Source organism: Staurois parvus, unplaced genomic scaffold, assembly GCF_062004578.1.
Source record: "Staurois parvus isolate SC_StPar_1 unplaced genomic scaffold, SC_StPar_1.0 ptg000799l, whole genome shotgun sequence".
Lineage (NCBI taxonomy): Eukaryota > Metazoa > Chordata > Amphibia > Anura > Ranidae > Staurois > Staurois parvus.
In genome coordinates, this window is record NW_028318595.1 from 1,727,305 (window position 1) to 1,753,723 (window position 26,419).

Consider the following 26,419-nt stretch of genomic DNA (forward strand, 5'->3'; position numbering starts at 1 on the left):
ACCCAACTGGCCTTTACGATCCTTCCCAGCCAGGGGGTCCATAAGATACTGGAGGGTGTTCAAACATGGAGGTATAACCCAACTGGACTTTATGACGTTTCCTAGCCAGGGGGTCCATAAGATACTGGAGGGTATTCAAACATGGAGGTACAACCCAACTACCCTTTACGTTGTTTCCCAGCCATGGGGTCCATAAGATACTGTAGGGTGTTCAAACATGGAGGAACAACCCAACTGGCCTTTACATTGTTTCCCAACCAGGGGGCCATAGACTGCCCTTGGCCAAATGTTCATATTTATGTCATGGAGAGAGGAAGGAAAGCAAATACTATTGACTCCAGCTTTTTAAGGGACAAATATGATGGAACAATGTCTAGTCTAAGACTTTTCATAAAAGGGTGTTCAGCACTTTCTATAGTCATAGGACAGGACAACCACCACCTTATCGTCATGGGTTTTCCTATGTTAACCATACATGGTAATTTTTAGGAAATTTGAACCACATATCCTTTGCAAAAACAAATCAAAATAGACCTGCCTACCATTTTATGATAGCCATAGAAAGAGTAATCTCCAGAACCAACCTTTCTTTGCACTGCTTTTTGTCTCCCTCCCTCAGAAAAATACAATGGCAAAGGCCACAGGTATTCTTTGATAGAAAACCCCCCAAAGAGAATAGAGTATTTCAATAGCACCCCTTGGAGGCAGGTTGGCTGGATGTGCTCAGTTGGTTTTGTTGTAAAAAGCTTCTTGTTCTGAAAAATGAGTAAGGCCAGCAATTTGACAGCTATGTGCAAATCAGATCCCAGACTGCAGAAAAAACTTGCACTCACTGGTGGAAATTTACATTTATATATATATATATATATATATATATATATACACACATATATATATATTATTATACAGGATTTATATAGCGCCAATAGTTTGCTCAGCGCTTTACATTACAATGGGAGACAGTACACGAGACAGTACAGTAACAATACGATTCAATACACGAGGGGTTCGAGGGCCCTGCCCCTTGGAGCTTACAATCTAAGAGGGGGGGGGATAGTGGTACAGGAGGAAATAACTGTGGGGGATGGAGTGGTAGGAAGAGTGGAGGAGTTCAGTAATTAGATGAGGGCGGGGTAGGCTTCCCTGAAGAGATAGGTTTTCAGGGTGTGCCTAAAGGTGAGGAGAGTAGGTGATAGTCTGATGGATTGAGGTAGGGAGTTCCAGAGGATGGGGGAAGCCCTGGAGAAGTCCTGGAGGTGGGCATGGGAGGAGGAGACCAGGGAACTAGAGAGACGGAGGTCTTGTGAGGAGCGGAGAGTACGTTTTGGGTGGTATTTGGATACCAGATCGGTGATGTAGTTTGGGGCAATATTATGAACAGCTTTGTACGTCAGTTTGAGCATTTTGAATTTTATCCGTTGGGCAATCGGAAGCCAGCAGAGGGGGGTGGCGGACACGGAGCGGTTTGTGCGGTGGATGAGTCTGGCCGCAGCATTCAAGATGGACTGAAGCGGGGATAGCCTGCGGTGAGGTAAGCCGATGAGGAGGGAGTTACAGTAGTCAAGTCGTGAAATAATAAGGGAGTGAATGAGTTGCTTAGGGGTTTCCGGGGTGTATATATATATACACTCTTCAAAGAGCAAAAAAAAAAAGAAAGTATTGCTTCCTCACCACCTGTTTTATCCCCCTAAATACCAGACAGCAGCACGTGTTGTGCATGGTTGCAGTACAGCCGCATTCACTTGAACGTGTTGCACTCAGTGGGCAGTACCAGTCGCTGAGTGGGGTATCATTCACTGAGGGGGTATAATTCCCGGTGTTGCTTCAAAGCAAAGCATTATGGCCCTGCCATCAGTACACCCCCCGGCTGCTGCATCTGCAGCAAGGGGGGGAAGGGTGATTCAGGGGTGGCAAAATTTCGGCTCAACTATACTCAACTGTTTGTGCAAAAGAGCCCTAATACAGCACATTTTCTGTATGGGAGAGACAGCACAGGAGGTGTGTTTGGGAACACTGCTTGTGAATTACAAACAGATAAGAAAAGGTGTTCCCAGCTTGGCGCAATACAGTGCCATCCGGTAGGGGACCTGAAGCTCAAATCTGGCGGGCTGTCTTCTGTATGTATCACTTTCAGATTTTAATCTGAGCCCTAACAGGTGCCGAAAATGTTTCCTTACAGCCCCTTCTTTTTTATTTGTTCAGTATGTGGCACAGAACGTTTCATTACACTCATCTCTGCAAGCCGCAGCTACAATTTTACACAAATTAGGGCCAGATGACTGACTTGGGGTTAGCACATAGGGGTCTGCCAGAAGGCCAGATGAAATATTTCTGACATGACGAATAATGGTTTTTAATTGGAGTTTATAGAGCTGCGGAACATTAGCTATAAACACATTGGCCCTCCAGTAAACAAAACTAAAGTTGCACAATAGTGGAGAGGTTCCTCTGTTAACTCTTATCTTACTCTCAGTTCACCTTGTAAGGTGGTCCTGGGCCCATAAAGTAGACACCTCCAGGTGGTCAGTGCTCGGGGGACGGCCAAAACCCTGACAATTTCCTAATAGGCCACACAGCTTACTGGTCGGAAAAAAAAAACATCCTTATCCTGCCCCCTGCTATTGGCCAGTAAGTCCACCCATCATATATATTAGCCAATAAGAAGCTTATGAAATCAGAAATGGTGTCACGCTCCACTAACAAAAAAGTGTAAATAAATAAATAACAGTCCAGCTTCGAAAGTGTGCATAACATTATCTCTGCAATTATATGATTGCTACACACATGTCCTTGTTAAGTCCTTGATATTTCTTCCAGTGCTGTGATACAAGATTATTAACTGTGCAGTTCACCAATCATAAAAAATGTTATACACCTTGAGCGGTTGTGCTCTCACCTGGTGTATATGACCAGACCATTAAGTGAGGTCATAAAAGACTTGTGTCCCTTTAATGGGGCTAAGTAGTAAATGGATGGGATGATCCCTCTTTCCCTGGGATGGATGTATGGACGGAGTGTTACCTCTTTCCAGCAGTGGGTCTCCTCGCTTCCTTATGGATTTTCCTGGAGCCGAATAGATGGACGGGAATATCCCTCTTTCCACTAGGGGGTCTCCTTGCTTCCTTAGGAATTTTTCTCCATAGGTATAATGGCCATGGAATGTAAAAAAAAATATAGTGCCTTATCCTCTTTAAAACATAATTTATTAAATATAGTAGTGCACTCACATGTATTACAAGTTAAAACTCCCTGATGAAGCCATGTGGCCCGATGGCGTAACACGTAGGGGAGGGGCTCTCTGTGGAAACCTTACTGTGGATTCAAATTTTAACATATCAGTGCGGTCTTAACTTGTAATACATGTGAGTGTACGTTAGTGTACTGGTCACTGGGGAGCAGGGCTTCTTTTCAGCAGGAACGCTGTTCAGGCACATCCAGCACTGAATGTATGTAATGGCAAGGGGTGCTGGGGTGTGATGGATGGTCTATAAATGCTAAGGGATCTTTTGTCACTGGTGGAAATCTATTTTTGCATGGGGGTTTATTGTTACAGGGGAATCTTATACCGCTGAGGGGTCAGTTGTTACTGGGAGGGATCTCCTGTTGGGGAAAGAGTCTATTGTTGCTAGCTGCTGGAAGGCCTATTGATGCTGGCTGCTGCCATAACTGTTGTTGCTGATGGGGGTCTATGGTTTCTTGGGTGGTTCTATTGTTGCTGGGGGAGGTCTATTATTGTGTGGAGGATCTATTGTTTCTCGCTGGAGGGATCTACTGTATTTTCTATTGTTGCTGGCTGGAGGGGATCTATTGTATTTTATGGCTTTTCTTGATATCATTAACACATAGTTACATAGTTAGTCTGGCTGAAAAAAGACAAAAGTCCATCCAGTTCAACCATAAAAAAAAAAGGTTATAATCCTATACCCACAGTTGATCCAGAGGAAGGCCAAAAAAAAGACCAGAAAAGCATGATCCAATTTGCTCCTGCAGGGAAAAGAATTCCTTCTTGATCCCCCGAGAGGCAATCTGATATTCCCTGGATCAACTTTACCTATAAATGTTATATTCTGTGTATCTAAGAAAGAATCCAGGACTTTTTTAAAGCAATCCACTGAGCTGGCCAGAACCAACTCTTGAGGGAATCTATTCCACATTTTCACAGCTCTTACTGTGAGGAAACCTTTCCGTGTTTGGAGATTAAGTTTCCTTTCCTCCAGATGTAAAGAGTGCCCCCTTGTCCTCTGTGATGACCTCAGGGTGAATAGCTCTACACCGAGTTCACTATATGAACCACTGATGTATTTATACATGGAGATCATATCCCCCTTATGTATTATACATGGTGATCATATCCCCCCTTATGTATTATACATGGAGATCATATCCCCCTTATGTATTATACATGGTGATCATATCCCCCCTTATGTATTATACATGGAGATCATATCCCTCTTATGTATTATACATGGAGATCATATCCCTCCTTATGTATTATACATGGAGATCATATCCCTCCTTATGTATTATACATGGAGATCATATCCCCCTTATGTATTATACATGGAGATCATATCCCCCCTTATGTATTATACATGGAGATCATATCCCCCTTATGTATTATACATGGTGATCATATCCCCCCTTATGTATTATACATGGAGATCATATCCCTCTTATGTATTATACATGGAGATCATATCCCCCCTTATGTATTATACATGGAGATCATATCCCCCTTATGTATTATACATGGTGTTCATATCCCCATTTATGTATTATACATGGAGATCATATCCCCCTTATGTATTATACATGGAGATCATATCCCCCCTTATGTATTATACATGGTGATCATATCCCCCCTTATGTATTATACATGGAGATCATATCCCCCTTATGTATTATACATGGAGATCATATCCCTCTCTTATGTATTATACATGGAGATCATATCCCCCCTTATGTATTATACATGGAGATCATATCCCCCCTTATGTATTATACATGGAGATCATATCCCCCCTTATGTATTATACATGGAGATCATATCCCCCCTTATGTATTATATATGGAGATCATATCCCCCTTATGTATTATACATGGAGATCATATCCCCCCATTATGTATTATACATGGAGATCATATCCCCCCTTATATATTATACATGGTGATCATATCCCCCCTTATGTATTATACATGGTGATCATATCCCCCCTTATGTATTATACATGGTGATCATATTCCCCCTTATGTATTATGCATGGTGATCATACCCCCCCTTATGTATTATACATGGAGATCATATCTCCCCTTATGTATTATACATGGAGATCATATCTCCCCTTATGTATTATACATGGAGATCATATCCCCCCTTATGTATTATACATGGTGATCATATCCCTCCTTATGTATTATACATGGAGATCATACCCCCCCTTATGTATTATACATGGTGATCATATCCCCCCTTATGTATTATACATGGAGATCATATCCCCCTTATGTATTATACATGGAGATCATATCCTACTTATGTATTATACATGGAGATCATATCCTACTTATGTATTATACATGGAGATCATATCCCCCTTATATATTATACATGGAGATCATATCCCCCTTATGTATTATACATGGAGATCAGATCCCCCCTTATGTATTATACATGGAGATCATATCTCCCCTTATGTATTATACATGGAGATCATATCCCCCCTTATGTATTATACATGGAGATCATATTCCCCCTTATGTATTATACATGGAGATCATATCCCCCTCTTATGTATCATACATGGTGATCATATCCCCCCTTATGTATTAGACATGGAGATAATATCCCTCTCTTATGTATTATACATGGTGATCATATCCCCCCTTATGTATTATACATGGAGATCATATCATCCTTATGTATTATACATGGAGTTCATATCCCACCTTATGTATTATACATGGAGATCATATCCTCCCCTTATGTATTATACATGTGATCATATCCCCCTTATGTATTATACATGGTGATCATATCCCCCCTTATGTATTATACATGGTGATCATATCCCCCCTTATGTATTATACATTGTGATCATATCCCCCCTTATGTATTATACGTGGAGATCATATCCCCCCTTATGTATTATACATGGAGATCATATTCCCCCCTTATGTATTATACATGGAGATCATATCCCTCTCTTATGTATTATACATGGAGATCATATCCTCCCCTTATGTTTTATACATGGAGATCATATCCCCCTTATGTATTATACATGGAGATCATATCCCCCTTATGTATTATACATGGTGATCATATCCCCCCTTATGTATTATACATGGTGATCATATCCCCCCTTATGTATTATACATGGTGATCATATTCCCCCCTTATGTATTATACATGGAGATCATATCCCTCTCTTATGTATTATACATGGTGATCATATCCCCCCCTATGTATTATACATGGAGATCATATCTCCCCTTATGTATTATACATGGAGATCATATCCTCCCTTATGTATTATACATGGTGATCATATCCCCCCTTATGTATTATACATGGAGATCATATCCCCCCTTATGTATTATACATGGAGATCATATCCCCCCTTATGTATTATACATGGAGATCATATCCCCCCTTATACATTATACATCGTGATCATATCCCCCCTTAATCTCCTCTTCTCAGGAGAGAATAAATTCACATTCCATACAAATTACTTAGCACCAAAAAAATTATACTTGGTTCTGTATTCTCTAAAAGGGGCGGTACTGGGAGGTGGGTAGGGGGTGGAACCAAGAGATGTTACTCAGAGGTGGGTTGGGGGTGGAGACAAGAGGAGACTCAAAAGGTGGGGAGTTCCTGCACCTATTCACTGAGGAAAAAAAAGCCCTGATGGAGAGAATGCTCCTTACACTTTTGGTCAGCCCCCCCATTACAGACAACTAAAAAGATAGCTGGTGTGCGGTTTCTAACAGTATGAGAGGCAGAAATTGCTCAAGGAACCCCTAGCAACCTCTGGAGGAGCCGTAGGGTTTCACAGAACCCTCGCTGAGAAAGGCTGCTTTATAGACTTCAATAGTAACCCACCTAAAACACATGTAAAACGCACCTAAAATCCAATGCACCACAAAGATGTGAACCAGCTCTAATAGCACCAAGATTCCCACCTTTCAGACCTCCTCTAATGCTCATTGACTTAGAACGCTCTCCTGTTACAGAGTCCTCCAGATACCTCCACATCCAGCTTTGTGTGAGAAGTCTCCAGGTGTCAAAACTCACAACTCCGTCCAATATCCTGCTTGGAGCTAGACTTGGAAACCTCCAGTTCTTCTACTTCATCACCTGCCAAAGTCTACAGGACGTTCTTCCAGCTCGGTAACAATGTGCAACAGAAAATTCATTCAACCGAGCCGGAAAATCCAGCTCTGTTTTCCCAAACCAGGTCTACGTCATCCAAGGTGGTGTATGGTTCAATCTATCTACCGAAATATGGAGAACCCAATTAAGGAATATTTAAATATATATAAACCCCAAATCTAAATTTTCATTATGTCTGGCGTCATGCCTGGCTGAATGTAGTTTTTCTAAGGCCTCATTCACACGGTATTTTAGTGCCAGTAATGGCAAAAAGCCAACGGATTCCTGGGGCTGGATTTAGGTAGTTGCAGCCTCCCGGCCTGTACAAAGTGATAATGGGTGGGCCGCTGCAGCTGTCCGGATGTAATCACACATGGAATGATTACCTGTGGTTGGGGAGTGATGATCACCCCTTGACGCAAGCTTTTTGCATACAGGTGCAAACATACATGGGGAACTTTCGCTCGGATCACCTAGGTGATCTGAGTGGAAGTGGGTGCAGGTACCAATAAAAACTACGTGCCCGCAGGCCTTGATCTAGCCTGTCTGATGTGGGAGTGCAGTAAAAAATGTCAGGGGGGCAGAGGATGGGAGGTCAGCAGGGCACAGGACAGGGGTCACTGCTAGCAGCGCAGAGGACAGGGGTCACTGCTGGCAGGGCACAGGACAGGGGTCACTGCTGGCAGGGCACAGGACAGGGGTCACTGCTGGCAGGGCACAGGACAGGGGTCACTGCTGGCAGGGCACAGGACAGGGGTCACTGCTGGCAGGGCACAGGACAGGGGTCACTGCTGGCAGGGCACAGGACAGGGGTCACTGCTGGCAGGGCAAAGGACAGGGGTCACTGCTGGCAGGGCAGAGGACAGGGGTCACTGCTGGCAGGGCAGAGGACAGGGGTCACTGCTAGCAGGGCAGAGGACAGGGGTCACTGCTGGCAGGGCAGAGGACAGGGGTCACTGCTAGCAGGGCAGAGGACAGGGGTCACTGCTGGCAAGGCACAGGACAGGGGTCACTGCTGGCAGGGCAGAGGACAGGAATCACAGCTTCTTCTCCCATCCCTGCACTGCACACTGCCTAAGCACAGGCAGCAGAGCTGTTCCTCCCCACACAATGCATAACTGAGATCAGTGTAGTGTCAGGCAAGGATGGTACAGTATCAGTCTAGGGCGATATAGCGTCAGGCTAGGGCGATGTAGCGTCAGGCTAGGGCGGTGTAGTGTCAGGCTACGGCGGTATAGTGGCAGTCAAGGGCGTTGTAGTGTCAGGCTAGGGCGGTGTAGTGTCAGGCTAGGGCGGTGTAGTGTCAGGCTAGGTCAGTATAGTGTCAGGCTAGGTCAGTATAGTGTCAGTCAAGGTCGGTGTAGTGTCAGGCTAGGTCAGTATAGTGTCAGGCTAGGTCATTATAGTGTCAGGCTAGGTTGGTGTAGCGTCAGGCTAGGGCGGTATAGTGGCAGGCTAGGTCAGTATAGTGTCAGGCTAGGTCATTATAGTGTCAGGTTAGGTCAGTATAGTGTCAGGCTAGGTCAGTATAGTGTCAGGCTAGGTCGGTGTAGCGTCAGGCTAGGTCGGTGTAGCGTCAGGCTAGGTCGGTGTAGCGTCAGGCTAGGGCGGTATAGTGGCAGGCTAGGGCGGTATAGTGGCAGGCTAGGTCGGTATTGTGTCAGGCTAGGGCGGTATAGTGGCAGGCTAGGTCCGTATTGTGTCAGGCTAGCGCGGTATAGTGGCAGGCTAGGTCGGTATAGTGTCAGTCAAGGTCGGTGTAGTGTCAGGCTAGGTCGGTATAGCGTCAGGCTAGGGCGGTATAGTGGCAGGCTAGGGCGGTATAGTGGCAGGCTAGGTCAGTATTGTGTCAGGCTAGGGCGGTATAGTGGCAGGCTAGGTCAGTATTGTGTCAGGCTAGGGCGGTGTAGTGGCAGGCTAGGTCGGTATAGTGTCAGTCAAGGTCGGTGTAGTGTCAGGCTAGGGCGGTATAGTGGCAGGCTAGGTCGGTATAGTGGCAGGCTAGGTCAGTATTGTGTCAGGCTAGGGCGGTGTAGTGGCAGGCTAGGTCGGTATAGTGTCAGTCAAGGTCGGTGTAGCGTCAGGCTAGGTCAGTATAGTGGCAGGCTAGGGCGGTATAGTGGCAGGCTAGGTCGGTATAGTGTCAGTCAAGGTCGGTATAGCGTCAGGCTAGGGCGGTATAGTGGCAGGCTAGGTCAGTATTGTGTCAGGCTAGGGCGGTATAGTGGCAGGCTAGGGCGGTATAGTGGCAGGCTAGGTCAGTATTGTGTCAGGCTAGGGCGGTGTAGTGGCAGGCTAGGTCGGTATAGTGTCAGTCAAGGTCGGTGTAGTGTCAGGCTAGGTCGGTATAGCGTCAGGCTAGGTCAGTATAGTGGCAGGCTAGGGCGGTATAGTGGCAGGCTAGGGCGGTATAGTGGCAGGCTAGGGCGGTATAGTGGCAGGCTAGGTCGGTATAGCGTCAGGCTAGGGCAGTATAGTGGCAGGCTAGGTCGGTATAGCGTCAGGCTAGGTCAGTATTGTGTCAGGCTAGGTCGGTATAGTGTCAGTCAAGGTCGGTGTAGTGTCAGGCTAGGTCAGTATAGTGTCAGGCTAGGTCAGTGTAGTGTCAGGCTAGGTCAGTGTAGTGTCAGGCTAGGTCAGTATAGTGTCAGGCTAGGTCAGTATAGTGTCAGGTTAGGTCGGTATAGTGTCAAGCTAGGTCAGTATAGTGTCAGGCTAGGTCAGTATAGTGTCAGGCTAGGTCAGTATAGTGTCAGGCTAGGTCAGTATAGTGTCAAGCTAGGTCAGTATAGTGTCAGGCTAGGTCAGTATAGTGTCAGGTTAGGGCAGTATAGTGTCAAACTGGGACTCACCTAAGCCCCCTCTCGATCCAGCGATGTGCACTGGTGTCTCGGCAATCCTGGAACCTCTCATTGGCTGAGACAAAAGCAGGAGCCATTGGCTCCCACTGCTGTCAATAACAGCCAGTGAGCCAATGAGAAGAGAGGGGGCCCAAACCGTGAATGGACACACGGAGCAGCGGATGCCCCCATAGCAAGCTGCTTGCTGCATGGGCACCTCACAGGAGGGAGGGTCCACGAGTGCCAGCGGGGGACCTGAGAAGAGGAGGATCTGGATTGCTCTGTGCAAAACTACTACAGAGAACAGGTAACTATGATGTGTTTGTTATTTTATTCTTTTTACATTTATGCCTTTAATATCACTTTAATGTATTAGGACTACAGATGACCTCCCCATCTCGGTAAATTTATAAAAGAGGGGAGGCTGAATTGTAGTCAAAGGGAGAACAATGTAACCAATGACTGTCATCAGAGGCAGTGAGCTCAGGACATTATCAGCTCACAGGATTTCTGGCAGGATCAATAAGACATTTTTGCACTTATGTAGCAGATCTAACACAGAAATAAACCTCTTAAGTGGTATATTTAACAGACCAAAAGGGAACATCTAGGAGCCGTTATTTCTCAGTGTTTATGTATACTTCGAGGCCATCGCTTCCCTTTAAATCTGTTATTGTTTAATTGCATTGTGTTTGGTTTTATAGCTCCGCAGAGACAGATACACGGCGTTTTAATTTGCAGATATTGAAGCGTATACAACGCGGAGATGTGCGATGGTTTCCAACATTATTATTATGCAGACATCAAAACATTTTTGATTATCTGCCAAAGTCATCGGAGCACTCGAGCCCCAGGCAGCGGCATGCAAATAAGATGCGGAATTGGCCTCTAGCGCGGCCCAGAACCCCCAGAAAGTGGAAGATAGCGAGTGTGAATGTCTGCAATGTTTTCTGACAAGGCAGGAGATAGGAATTTAAATGTCAAAGTAAAAACGCCTCTCACAATACAAAACAATGAGGGCTTTTGTGAGACAAGCTGGCTCCCTTCATATAGGAGAGAACAATGTGCAGACTGGAACTTTCAATAATGAGCCTTGAAATCCTCTGCTGCTTACCTATTGCTTCATTGTCCCTCATTAATGGATTTACTCTGCAGGATCCTTAATTAAACCCCCTACAACAGTACAATCAGTCTGTATATGCAGGAAAGCATGCTTGTTATACTCACTGTGGGACCTAAGGGGTTAATCCTCTGCATTGTGTAAAAAGGCTGTTTGATCCTGTCTTCTCTGCCCCTCCTCTTGTTCAAATGTCCATGTCTTATCTCCTGATAAGACAAACTGAACCCCTAGCCATTCTACACATGCTCAGTTTAGTGTGTATTGCTAGAGAGGTTGTTTTTTTTTTTTTTTGCTTACGCACTGTGGAACCTAAGGGGTTAATCCTCTGCATTGTGTAAAAAGGCTGTTTGATCCTGTCTTCTCTGCCCCTCCTCTTGTTCAAATGTCCATGTCTTATCTCCTGATAAGACAAACTGAACCCCTAGCCATTCTACACATGCTCAGTTTAGTGTGTATTGCTAGAGAGGTTGTTTTCTTTTTTGCTTACGCACTGTGGAACCTAAGGGGTTAATCATCTGCATTATGTAAAAACACTGGTTGATCCTGACTTATCTGACCCTCCCCTTCTTCCAGTGTCCACCTGTTATCTCCTGATAAAGACATATTGTATGGAGTCGCTCTGCACATGCTCAGTTTAGTGTGTATTGCTAGAGAGGTTGCTTTTTTTTTTTGCTTACGCACCGTAGAACCTAAGGGGTTAATCATCTGCATTATGTAAAAACACTGGTTGATCCTGACTTCTCTGACCCTCCCCTTCTTCCAGTGTCCACCTGTTATCTCCTGATAAACACATATCATGTGGAGTTGCTCTGCACATGCTCAGTTTAGTGTGTATTGGTAGAGAGGTTGTTTTTTTTTTTGCTTACGCACTGTGGAACCTAAGGGGTTAATCATCTGCATTATGTAAAAACACTGGTTGATTCTGACTTCTCTGGCCCTCCCCTTCTTCCAGTGTCCACCTGTTATCTCCTGATAAAGACATATCGTGTGGAGTCGCTCTGCACATGCTCACTTTAGTGTGTATTGCGAGAGAGGTTGTTTTTTTTTTTGCTTACGCACTGTGGAACCTAAAGGGTTAATCATCTGCATTGTGTAAAAACACTGGTTGATCCTGACTTCTCTGACCCTCCCCTTCTTCCAGTATCCACCTGTTATCTCCTGATAAAGACATATCGTGTGGAGTCGCTCTGCACATGCTCAGTTTGGTGTGTATTGCTAGAGGGGGGGGGGTTTCCCCTTGGGAGAGTGCATGTGATCAGTACAGGGCCAATCAGCACTGTCCAGACAGAAGTCAGGGGTTCTGCATCCTCCTAGAGCAGAAAGAAAACTCCTTCTACAAGCTTTAACCAGTGCTCTGCTGAACATTGATAGAAGTCACAAGACCGATCTAACTGAAGATAAGAAAATGTATTTTGCAGTTTATATTTACTAAAATAATTGCATTTCCATGTCCTGTGTACTGTGGGAGACCAGATATAGTGAATGCAGGGTCTGGGGAGACCAGATATAGTGAATGCAGGGTCTGGGGAGACCAGATATAGTGAATGCAGGGTTCGGGGAGACCAGATATAGTGAATACAGGGTCCGGGGAGACCAGATATAGTGAATGCAGGGTCCGGGGAGACCAGATAAAGTGAATGCAGGGTCCAGGGAGACCAGATATAGTGAATGCAGGGATCGGGGAGACCAGATATAGTGAATGCAGGGTCCTGGGAGACCGGATATAGTGAATGCAGGGTCCAGGGAGACCAGATATAGTGAATGTAGGGTCCGGGGAGACCAGATATAGTGAATGCAGGGATCGGGGAGACCAGATATAGTGAATGCAGGGATCGGGGAGACCAGATATAGTGAATGCAGGGATCGGGGAGACCAGATATAGTGAATGCAGGGATCGGGGAGACCAGATATAGTGGATGCAGGGATCGGGGAGACCAGATATAGTGGATGCAGGGTCCGGGGAGACCGGATATAGTGAATGCAGGGTCCAGGGAAACACGATATCGTGAACGCAGGGTCCGGGGAGACCGGATATAGTGAATGCAGGGTCCAGGGAAACACGATATCGTGAACGCAGGGTCCGGGGAGACCGGATATAGTGAATGCAGGGTCCAGGGAGACACGATATCGTGAACGCATGGTCTGGGGTTTAGTAACACTTTAATTGACCTCTGCTCCCCTAAAGCAGTATTAAACCCCCTACCAAAAAATTTTATATATTGCAGCCTTTTCCCCCTCTGTTTTCACCTGGTGATCTTGCCATACCTCCTGTATTAGAGTGTCCCCATTCTGGATGAAGGATCACAGGGGGCACAGCAGACAGCAGCATTGTCAGTCTGGGGGGGGGTTAGTGTATCTAAATATGCTAGTAACAACTAACAAATTGAAACCAAAATCCAGCTCACACTTTACACTTTGCAGTTACAGTAACACTTTTTTCCTTTTGGGTTAGGTTTTACATAAATAAAAGATGACAATTATAGGCACTCATGTCAGTGGTAAATGGTTTGTCTCAACCCTTTAGCTGCTACATCTGCAGGATAGCTTGGTCTGTTGAAAAACAACAGACTTACTGGCAAGATCACCAGGTGAACATAAAATCCTAAAAAAGAAAACTAATGCAGCCATCATATCTAAGAATTGGTAAGCTGCAATATAATAAATGTTTGTTTTTTGGGGTTTAAAGGCTGAAGGTTTTTTACCTTTATGCATTCTATGCATGAAGGTAAAAAAACATTCAGTGTGCAGCTCCCCCCACTTACCTGAACCCAATCTTTGTCCAGTGATGTGAATGGGAGTCCCGGCTCTCCTTCATTGCCTGAGACAGCAGTGGGAGCCTTCCTGCATCCCACAATGGGCAAAAAAAGAAAAAAAATTTACAGCAGAACTCCACCCAAAACGGGGAGTTCCACTTTAAGGCTTCGCCCCCCCCGTTCCCCATTAATGAGTTGCACTTTTGGGGAGCGTGTCCCCAGTTTTGACAGGTACCTGCTCCCAGTGGCGTCCCGAAGGCAGATACAGGGGGTGCGGCCCGCACGGGGTGACACCGAACGCACGGGGTGACACCGGACCCGCTCCACGAAAAGGTAAGTTGTAAAGAAAGCCCACGATCCCCGCAGGATGGATTGGATCTGTGGATTGAGCATAATGGATCAGAGTCTGATCCATTATGCTCCCCAATCCGCAGATCCGATCCATTCTGCAGGGATCATCAGAGGGGGTGTCACCAAGTGTTACCGCACCAGGTGACACCAACACTAAGGACGCCCCTGTCTGCTCATACTTCCGCTGTAATCACCTAGGCCAGGGGTGTCAAACTGCTCCAGCTCTTGCCAAACTACAAGTCCCATCATGCCTCTCCCTTTGGGAGTCATGCTTGTAACTGTCAATTTTGCAATGCCTCATGGGACTTGTAGTTTAGCAACAGCTGGAGAACCGCTAGTAAGACACCCATGACCTAGGCGATCAGAAGTTGTCCTCCCCCCTCCCTCCCCGTAGTCTTCTGCAACACGTTGAAGGTCCCAGAAGACTACGGGACCACACAGAAAGTGCAGCGCTACCCACGCATGCGCAGTGGGCACCCGGCTGTGAAGCTGAAAGCTGTCACAGCCGAGTGCCCACACTAAGGATGCCGACACCAAGGAGAGAGGATGCCGGTGAAACGGGCTGCAGTGAGGACACCGAAGGATCGTGGGACAGGTAAGTGGCTGTCTTTTTAAAAGTCAGCAGCTACAGTTTTTATTTTTTTTTTTATGTGGTGACTGAAGCTCCGCTTTAATGATGTTTTACTGAACACAGAGCTGCCTCAATTTGTGCCTTTTATATCTGCTTGTGTTTACCTTTAATTTCACAGAGTGAAGCAGAAAAAGTGAGATTCCCTTGCTGAATTTTGTAATGATCACAGAAGGGGTTGTTACGAGAAGCCTGCCCGAATAACGCAGCCAAAAGCAGTTGACTCACTCAATCCACCCCCCATCCAATTTTTACTTACCTCTTTAAAAAAAAAAATCACAAAGTGTGTATTTATTCTTCTTTTTTTTTTTTTTTTTTTTTACAGCGTGAAATAGATTTTCAATTAAGGCGGAAAATGAAACATACACGGAGCGCCATCCAAACTTTTATTACACAACACGAAGACGCCTGGCCAGCTCGCTGAAGATTAAGATATTCAAACATTTCCAACGGAACATAAAGTTTCAATGTGTTATGGAGCCAAGCTGGAATACAGACTGACCATCCACCAAAACATCATGTCTACAGCCTGGAAACAAACCACATCTGGAACCTTCCCTTCGGCCAAAATCCAACACACACTGCAGATTGGACACACTCGGGGATATAGACAAGTCTTCAATATACAAACATGCTAGCGGCTAGGTATTAGAATTCGATTTTAACCTCCCTAGCGGTCTGATTATGTCCATATTTCTGTGCTCAAAGCGGTACATTTTTTTGCATGAAAATATGTATTTGTTTATTGTAGGCCTGTAATTTTTAGGAATAACTCACTGAAATCTGTCTGAACAAGAGTCTAGTAAACATCCCGGGGATGATAAAATTTGAAACACGAAATCATAAATTATAATTTAATAAATAATCATAAAAAAAATAATAATATAATAATAAATTTAATTCAATAATATAATCAAACCAAAAACACTGAAATTTGAAATATAGCGCCAAGTTCGCACATCACTGAGCAAAGTCGCAAAATCGTTTTCAGTGTCTGATGATGAATTTCCCCACGAATCATTATCACTCAATTCTGCAAGTGGTTCTGATTTACTATCGCTGTTCTCTAGCCGGTCTAAAACCGCTTTTGACCTAAAGGGACGCTTTTTGGACGCCATGGACGTTTCTCAGTTTTCAGGCAGAAAGAACAGTAAAAATGCAGGCAGGGCGCCGGACAAAACACTCGGGACAAAATGTATGTGAAATGGTTTGATACAGGAATGTTATACTATGTGATTTTAGTGTATTTAGTGAACGTCACTTTTACAATTTTCAAATTTCCCGCCGTTCCGTCCCCCGTACGTCCCAACGTCGCAGGAACCCGGAAGACAGATGCCAGCATCGGCCGGAGGACATTGCCGGGGACACTGCAGGAGGGACATCGCGGGAGCGCAGGACAAGGTAAGTGCAGAAGAGATCCCGGAGCAATGCTGCAGTGTATTCCCGAGTGTAGCTCGGGGTTACCGCTTGTGGTGCTGAAACTTTACCCCGAGCTACACTCGGGAATACCGCCAGGGAGGTTAAAGTGCCTAGAACAATCACATCTGAACTTCAGGAAGATATAAAAGACACAAATATGTGCAGCTAAGCGATTTTTTTTTTTTTAAATGCAGGCAGTGTAAGTACCTTAGTGTGACCTGGTATCAGACTCCTGCAATCCCCATACAGCAATGCTGGAAGGTGAGAGGAAAGAGTGGTACAAGTAGGCAAAGATTTCATGTGTTGTCATGAAGCATGCTGATAGGTGGAGAGAGCAGAGAGATGAGCTCATCACTGTGCTGCTTCTCAGTTCACTGTCCATTCACAAGCTGAGTGGAAGTGAATTGGATGATGCTGCCCACCAGACTGAGCACACCTAGTGGAACAAAAAAAGTACTGCATGGGGAAATCTCTTTTTGCTTACAGTTCACACCACATGCAGTTCCGGTGCAGTTCTGCTGCAGTCTGCCATGTTCCAGTATGGTTCTGTGCAGAAAAAAATGCAGCATGTTCTACTTTTTTTTTCTGCACAAAAAACTGACTGGAACTGATTGCACTGGTGTGAGCTAGGACCATTGGAATACATGGAAAACACTCTGCATGCATGTTTGATGCAGAAAAAAAGTGCACTGAACTGCATCTAGTGTGAACTAGCCCTTAGGGCCTATTCACACCAGAAAAATGCACTCCAGATGCATTCTGGATAAGTTTTTGCTTACAGTTCACACCACTGTGTTCCAGTATGGTTCTGTGCAGAACAAAATGCACCATGTTCTACTTTTTTTCCAGAACAGGAAACTGACTGGAACTGACTGCACTGGTGTGAACTAGGACCATTGGAATACATGGAAAACACTGTGCATGCATTTTTTATGCAGAAAAAAAGTGCACTGTACTGCATCCAGTGTGAACTAGCCCTGAAAGTGAGTAGTGCAGTAAAAGCCAGTTCTGTTATTTTATCTTTTATTTCCAGGGTTGCCGAGCTGTCAGCACCCCCACAGCCACTCCAGCGATCCTGGGAATTGAAATACATACTGCTGGTTCACACTGATGCGGATTCTATGCAGATCAGATGTGATCCGAAAAGCATAGATTCGCATGCAATCTACAAAAGCATTATTTCCAGTGCAGGCTGTTCACATACATGCGGTGCAAATTTGATCCGGTGCAAAAAAAGGGTCCTGTGAGAGTTTAGTGCGGGTGTGGTGTGAACGTCATCCCGTTATACCTAGTCCCCTCAGAAATCGCATTCAATTCATACCTGTTACAGCAGAAATCGCTCTGATACCGCATCAGTGTGAACCAAACGTGTTTGTAAAGACTGAAGGTAAAAAACCTTCCGTTTTGTGCTCCCCCCACAGCCCCTAACCTGAGCCCCCTCTCAATCCAGCGATGTGCACGGAAGCCTTGGGTGCTCCAGGTCTCTCTCTCCTCATTGGCTGAGCCACTGGCTTCCTCCACTGTCAATCACAGACAGTGAGCCAATGAGCAGAGAGTGGGAGGCGGGGCCGAGGAACAGCTCTGTCTTATGAATGCATAGAGTGGGGCTCGGGAGCAAGCACACACTAGTGCCCCCTTAGCAAGCAACTTGCTATTGGGGGCACTGGTCAAGGGGGAGGAGCCAGGAGCACCGGCAGGGGTCCAGAGAAAAAAAAAAAAAAAAGAAAGAGGATCAGGGCTGCTCTGACATGCTATTAAAATAATAATAATAATAATATCACTTTAACTCTGTGCAGCACTTCTTGGATGCACCAGTTCAATTCACTATAACCAATCAGAATCAATCTGCTCCATACAGGAAGTGCTGCATGGAGAAGAGGGAGACGAGCAAGGATTTCAAATCCCTGGAGCAGCTGTGGGGGTTCTGATAGGTCGACATTCACTTTTGGTGTGGGAAAGGCGTGTTCCGATTTGATTTTTCAGTAGCGTATTCAAAAAGCACCGCCTTTAAGATTTGCTGCGGGTATCGATACATTGTTAACAGCCCACAAAACGCAGATTATGGACCGCATTGCTATGCGATTCTGGTGCGACCCTTAAATATAACTGAACGCAGGGCTCCAAGGATAAAAATGAATGCAGCTCTGGATACAATAGTACAGTAGTAGTTGTAAGCAGGAAAGTATTCATGCAGTAAAGTTACCCAAAGGTCCGCTTTAAATATATCGTCACCAGATCATTCCTCGCCGACCATACCCCGCCAGACCATTCCTCGCCAGACCATACCCCGCCAGACCATTCCTCGCCACACCATTCCCCGCCACACCATACCCCGCCACACCATTCCCCGCCACACCATACCCCGCCACACCATACCCCGCCACACCATACCCCGCCACACCATTCCCCGCCACACCATTCCCCGCCACACCATTCCCCGCCACACCATTCCCCGCCACACCATACCCCGCCAGACCATACCCCGCCAGACCATTCCTCGCCAGACCATACCCCGCCAGATCATTTCTCGCCAGACCATACCCCACCAGACCATTCCCCGCCAGACCATACCCCGCCACACCATACCCCGCCAGACCATACCCCGCCAGACCATACCCCGCCAGACCATACCCCGCCAGACCATACCCCGCCAGACCATACCCCGCCAGACCATACCCCGCCAGACCATACCCCGCCAGACCATTCCTCGCCAGACCATACCCCGCCAGACCATACCCCGCCAGACCATACCCCGCCAGACCATACCCCGCCAGACCATTCCTCGCCAGACCATACCCCGCCAGACCATACCCCGCCAGACCATACCCCGCCAGACCATTTCTCGCCAGACCATACCCCGCCAGACCATACCCCGCCAGACCATACCCCGCCACACCATTCCCCGCCACACCATTCCCCGCCACACCATACCCCGCCACACCATACCCCGCCAGACCATACCCCGCCAGACCATTCCTCGCCAGACCATACTGTCAAAGATTCGTTAAACGATCACCCTGTCACGTGTCCACCACACGCCACGCCCACAGCGACTAGCTAACCGCGACACACGCGTGCGGCCGCGACAGGGTGGTAAAGAGGGGATAATAAAGGGATTTACACTTGAATATCTCAAACCGTATATAAGATCAGCCGTGATACCTTTTCACAGCCCGCACTACCTCTGGCCACCACCAGATGGAGACTCCACTCCAATCCAGCTGGTCGACCACGCACTGGCAGATACGATCTTACATACAACCTGGTGCCCTGATTAGAGTTGAGGACCAGCTTAGTAATCACACACCCTTCTAAAGGTCCCTTCAGCTATCCTAGCTTGAACCCCGGTGTTGATAACCCTTCCACTGTCCACACACCCCCACACCAGACGCACCACAAAGGTAGCCTGCCACCACCCAACAGTTTATCCGCAGAATGGTCTGTTGAGACACCACACACACACAGATCTCCGTCTGGCAGATCTGTTACCTTTGCAATCTGCGTGCAATCTGCCCACTCACAGTGCAGTTGCATACAGATTGGCAATGAGCTTAACCGAGCGTTTTAAAGGCACTAAAATACAATACAATATAACCCAATCTAATCTCTCCGATCTAGTCTCACCAATCTAGTCTCTCCGAAGATATGAGCACGTGCTTAAATACACAGAAGTTCACTAATTAATTTTAAGATTTAATTTCCCAAAGTGGGCAGTGCATAAAATATGTACAAAATATAAAAAGTTACAGAAATACAAAGATATAAGAAGACACACAAATGACTAATTACTATAAAATAAAAGGGGAATAAAAAGACAGAATAACACTTTACCCTGCGGCTGGAGCAAGCCAGAAACTTAGCAATCCATTGGTCAATCGAACCAGCTCCGTACGGATCACCCTGTCCAAATGTCCGTGCGTTCAATTTATTGCGATTTGGACATGGGCGGGACATTAGTCTTCGGCCAATTGACTCTGGGGGAGGTGGTCCTGACCTGCCCACAAGAGGTACTGTGTATGGACCTGCCCAAGTTCAATTGGGCCGAGACTGGCCTGAACACCAAGTCGGGGATTGGATTTCTGACACCAGCGCGTCAGCCCGATCGCAACAGTACCAAACACCATCCGACTGTCGCACCCCCGCGTCATCTAATCATTCCATGCATTTCCCTGGCTTCCTCCCCAAGCCACAAATATGATTCTTATATGTAAATGTAGTGTACAGAATGGCCTGCACAAAGGAAGCTTGTTCATATCTCTCCAACTAATATTTTGGCTTTTGTAAGAGATTAAACATACTTCTTTGATGTGAATATTACTTATAGAGCTTTCCACAAAAGGCAGACAGTCTGTCTGCTGTCACTGGTTTTCCTCAGAAGGTGATAACCTGATTGACACACAAAAGTTGTCACATCCAGGAACCTGGCTTTAGACTAATTAATGCTATATGATGATTGGGTCTGTAAGGCCTATTGAGGAATTGTGTATACATACACATCTGATCCCAGATCATTTGTTTGTACCTTCTATTCATTTCCCTACTGCCCAGGGGCTCAATGTACATCCTTAATGACCAGACTGTTCCTGCACACACCTTTGCAATGAAAGGGCCTGACATAATCTAATCTACTCAACCTGTCATGGCTATGATACCATATTTCCACTCAAATCTTACATGTCCGTTACACATACCCCGCCAGACCATACCCCGCCAGACCATTTCTCGCCAGACCATACCCCGCCAGACCATACCCCGCCAGACCATACCCCGCCAGACCATACCCCGCCAGACCATACCCCGCCAGACCATACCCCGCCAGACCATACCCCGCCAGACCATTCCTCGCTAGACCATACCCCACCAGACCATACCCCGCCAGACCATACCCCGCCAGACCATACCCCGCCAGACCATTGCTCGCCAGACCATACCCCGCCAGACCATACCCCGCCAGACCATACCCCGCCAGATCATTACTCACCAGACCATTCCTCGCCAGACCATACCCCGCCAGACCATACCCCGCCAGACTATACCCGGCCAGACCATTCCTCGCCAGACCATACCCCGCCAGACCATTCCTCGCCAGACCATACCGCGCCAGACCATTCCTCGCCAGACCATACCCCGCCAGACCATTCCTCGCCAGACCATACCGCGCCAGACCATACCTCGCCAGACCATTCCTCGCCAGACCATACCCCGCCAGACCATACCCCGCCAGACCATACCCGGCCAGACCATACCCGGCCAGACCATACCCGGCCAGACCATTCCTCGCCAGACCATACCCGGCCAGACCATTCCTCGCCAGACCATACCCCGCCAGACCATTGCTCGCCAGACCATTCCTCGCCAGACCATTCCTCGCCAGACCATTCCTCGCCAGACTATACCTCGCCAGACTATACCTCGCCAGACCATACCTCGCCAGACCATTCCTCGCCAGACCATTCCTCGCCAGACCATACCCCGCCAGACCATTCCTCGCCAGACCAATCCTCGCCAGTCTATACATCTCAAGAACAATCTTCCTAGAAGATATGTACATTGAAAGCATTTCATGTGTGTTATTTACCTGTAAAAGCCTCCCTTGTGCTGATTTCTAAAAGCCCTGAGGCTACCGCTGAGTGCCACCATCTTGGATGTGATGTCAGGAGACTAAGAGGTGTCACTAAAGCGACACTCTATGGTACACCCCCCTCCTCACCAGTCAGCTACATAAAAGGATATAGGGAAGAGAGGGACAGAGGAGCTGGGTCAGCACAGGCTGACATTTCGAGAAAAGTTAGCAAGTAAAAAGTAAAAGCGTTAAAAATACTTCTTTGTTCTGTGCTTTCACCTGCAATTGTTTTAAAGCAAAATGTAACTCTCTCAATCAACATTGACTATTTTTAATCCTTATGCTGCCAACATTAGTAAATAGATAGGAAAGTATATTGTATTTACTTGTTTTAATCTGTCAATTGACAAATGAGCTCAGACATCCCAGGAGACTTCAGGAGGGGAGGATGGGCTTTCTTAGCTAAGCACACCCTTCTGCCTGCATGCCTGAGCTAAGGTCAGATAGATTCCAGGAAATAAATGCTATACAAATCATCTGCCCTTACTCAAGACAGCCACGGCCAGAAATGCAAGGGGGGGGGGGGAGAGAGTTTATCAAAGTGATTTCTCAACAATGATTTGTAAACATTACGTGTCAGCAAAAATCCCCTACACCTCTGAAATAAGATGAGCACTAATCTGCATGCTTCCCCCTAAGCATAAATCCCCCTCCTCGCAGTACAAATCCACCCCCTGCTGAAATCTCACTTCCCAGCACACATTTTTGCCCCCCCCAGCTCAAATTCTCTCTCTTCCTGTATGCCCCCAGCACAACCCCACAAAAACATTTCCCCCTCCTAGCACAAATCTCCTTCCCCCAAACTCCAAATCCCCCCCTGCCAGCATAAATTCCCCTCCCCCAATCCCCCATCCTGGCATGAAACCCCCCCAAACATTCCTCTCCTAGCACAAATTCCCCTCAGTCATCCCTACTAGCACCAATCCCCCCCAAAATATTTCACCACCTAGCACAAATCCTTTCCTCCTTTACCGTACCACCTTTCCTAGCACAAAATCCCCAAATCCCCCCTCCTAGCTAAATCTTCTTCCCCCCCAAAATCACCACTTCTAGCAAACTTCCCCAAATTTCCCATCCTAGAACCATTATTACCCCCTGCCACCCCCCAAATTCCTCCTCTCAAATATTCCTTCCCACAATCTCCTTGTGGTGCCCTCCCCATCGCACATGATACTACAGTGCCCAGGGCAGCCGCCCCTCCTGCCCACCCCTTGTCCCGGCCGACACAGTAACATAAACCATGAATGCAGAGATCCCGTGTTTGGGGCCTTGGTCCCCAAATAGCTATGTATTGCAGCCTGTCATTCATTTTGACTGTTCCTGTGCTGTCCAGATGTGATAATATGCCCAGTTTTTATGCTATGTGGGTACGAGCCCTTAATATGAATTAGGGGGCCAACACACGCAAAGATGGACAATAAAATGTGGAAATAAGGTGGCAGCACATTTAAAAAGTACCTTCACATTTTGATAACGAGAAGGCTAATGACCATTGCGGTTTCTATAACTGACCCCCGATGAAGACAGCTGCACTAATTGCGCTCCGCGATGTAAAATCTGCCGTTCGCTCGCAGCGCCGCAAACTTTATGCCTGCATATGACTTTCTTTGGCAACGCTCACATTAAACCTTGCTTCTATTAATATAATGACACTACTGAGGCGTATACGGTAATACATTTCCTCCTAGACCAAGCAAATAATTCACTTAATGCCGCTGTAATCGCTCTCAGTGCTGCCATTTACCATGCTTCTGAGTGCCGCCAGAATAGAATGAGGGATTAGCCAGCCTTCAGCACCACGTGGGTAACTGGATAAGGGGGGGAACTACAAATCCCAGCATGAGTATACGTATTTAAAGGGCAAGTAAACCCCATTAATGAACTTTTCTTATTTGCTCCAGTCCGATCCGTTAAGTATATCATTGGAAGTGTATTGTAATATTGGGCAGCACAGTAGCTATATGGTTAGCACTTCCGCCTGGCAGTACTAGGGTTGTTGGTTCGAATCCCAACCACAGCACCACCTGCCTGGAGTTTGCATGTTCTCCCTGTGCCTGCGTAGGTTTCCTCCAGGTACTCCGGTTTCCTCCCACACTACAAAGACCTGCTGGTAGGTGAATTGGCTTCTGTCTAAAATTGTCCCTAGTATGTGTATGTATGAATGTGAGTTAGGGACCTTAGATTGTACACCCCTTGAGGGTTAGGGACTAATGTGAATGTACAATATATATGTAAAGCGCTACATAAATTGATGGCGCTATATAAGTACCTGTAATAAATAATATCTGTTCAATAAGTGTACAAAATACCAAATGATTTTGTCAGATATCCTAGGAGTTGACAACTTCTATACAGGAGGAGGGGTCATAGAGTGGAGGAGGAGGGGTCAAGGAAATGAGCAAAGGGGGGGGAGGAGATGAGAAGAGATCTGCGCAGTTTGTAATCCATCAGAAATGAAGTAGGCAGGGCTGACACCACGTGTTAGGAATTCATAGCTGTGTTGTCATGTCAGAGAGTAGAATAGGAGCACAGTATAATTCTGCAACATTAACAGGTATTGTTCGGGCTGAAATGTTAGCTTTGGGAGGACTGGACAGTTGGATCATCACAATCCTGTGGTATCCCTCTGAGATAAGTGATGACCCTCCGTACCCCCTCTCCTCCCCACACTAATAGACAGGAGCACTCCACTGAATAGAAGTCATGCTGAGAACGCAGATATCCCCATCAACCACATCTGAAGCACAACTGCAGACTATTACTGGAGAGTTAACCCTTCCATGTCTTCACATCTGGAGAGACGTTCACATGGGTTTAATCAGTCATGAAAAATCAAACGATTCACTGCAGACCTCCCATAACAGATCTCCCCCCCCCCCCCCCCCGCTGAATCTGTGCTGCATTGACATTGGGCCACATTCTCCGAACTACCCTGCAGAAGCCAAAACTTTGAAAGCAGAAGAGCCGGCTTATCGATCATTTAATGCCCTCAGCCAGCTGCTAGGATGTTCTGCAGTAACTGTTCCCCTAAGAAGTTCTGCAGCAGCTGCTCCCCCTTCCCCATAAGGTTCAGCAGCAGCTCCCCTCCTAAGGTCTACAGCAGCCCCCCTCCAAGAGGAGGTTCTCGAGGATCTGAACCAGCTGCCCCCCAAGAGGTTCCGTAGCAGCTACCCCCACTCCAAAATGTTCTGCAGAAGCTGCCCTTCCCTGTTCAAAGGGTTCTACAGCAGTTGTCCACATCCCCCCCCCCCCCCATCCGCCCCCTCCAAGAGGTTCTTCCCCATCCCAAAATGTTCAGCAGTAACTGCCCACATCCCCCCCAGGTCCTACAGCTGTTGCCCACATCTTCCCCCCCCCCCCCCGGGTTCTACAACAGTTGCCCACATCCCCCCTGCCAGGTTCTTCAGCAGTTGCCCACATCCTCCCCCCGGGTTCTACAGCAGTTGCCCACATCCCCCCCCCCGGGTTCTACAGCAGTTGCCCACATCCCCCCCCCCCATTCCCATTTTTTTTAGCAGCTGCCCCATTCCCTTATTAAGAGGTTTTGCAGCAGCTCCCCTCTTAAGAAAGTCTGCGCCCCGTGTCCCCCTCCAAGAGGTTCTGCAGCAGTTGCCTACATTCCCCCCCCTTCCCAACTTCCCAAGAGGTTCTGCAACAGTTCCCCACATCCCCCCCCCTTTCCAAGAGGTTCTGGCACAGTTCCCCACATCCCCCCCCTTCCCAAGAGGTTCTGCAACAGTACCCTCCCCTTCCCAAGGGGTTCTGCAACAGTTCCCCACACCCCCCCCCCTTCCCAAGGGGTTCTGCAACAGTTCCCCACATCCCCCCCTTCCTAAAAGGTTCTGCAACAGTTCCCCACACCCCCCCCCCCTTACCAAAAGGTTTTGCAACCGTTCCCCACATCCCCCCCCCTTCCCAAAAGGTTTTGCAACAGTTCCCCACATCCCCCCCCCCTTCCCAAAAGGTTCTGCAACAGTTCCCCACACCCCCCCCTTCCCAAGAGGTTCTGCAACAGTTCCCCACATCCCCCCCTTCCCAAGAGGTTCTGCAACAGTTCCCCACATCCCCCCCCCTTCCCAAAAGGTTCTGCAACAGTTCCCCACACCCCCCCCTTCCCAAGAGGTTCTGCAACAGTTCCCCACATCCCCCCCCCTTCCCAAAAGGTTCTGCAACAGTTCCCCCCCCCTTCCCAAGAGGTTCTGCAACAGTTCCCCACATCCCCCCCTTCCCAAAAGGTTCTGCAACAGTTCCCCACAGCCCCCCCTTCCCAAAAGGTTCTGCAACAGTTCCCCACATCCCCCCCTTTGCCA

The 26,419-nt window shown here is 47.1% G+C and overlaps 1 protein-coding gene across 2 annotated transcripts in view; it reads right to left on the reverse strand.

Moving 5' to 3' along the window:
* The window catches only part of GXYLT2 (glucoside xylosyltransferase 2), an 87,430-nt gene that overhangs the window by 60,147 nt on the left and 864 nt on the right, over positions 1-26,419 (reverse strand). The gene's annotated exons all lie outside the window — the stretch shown is intronic.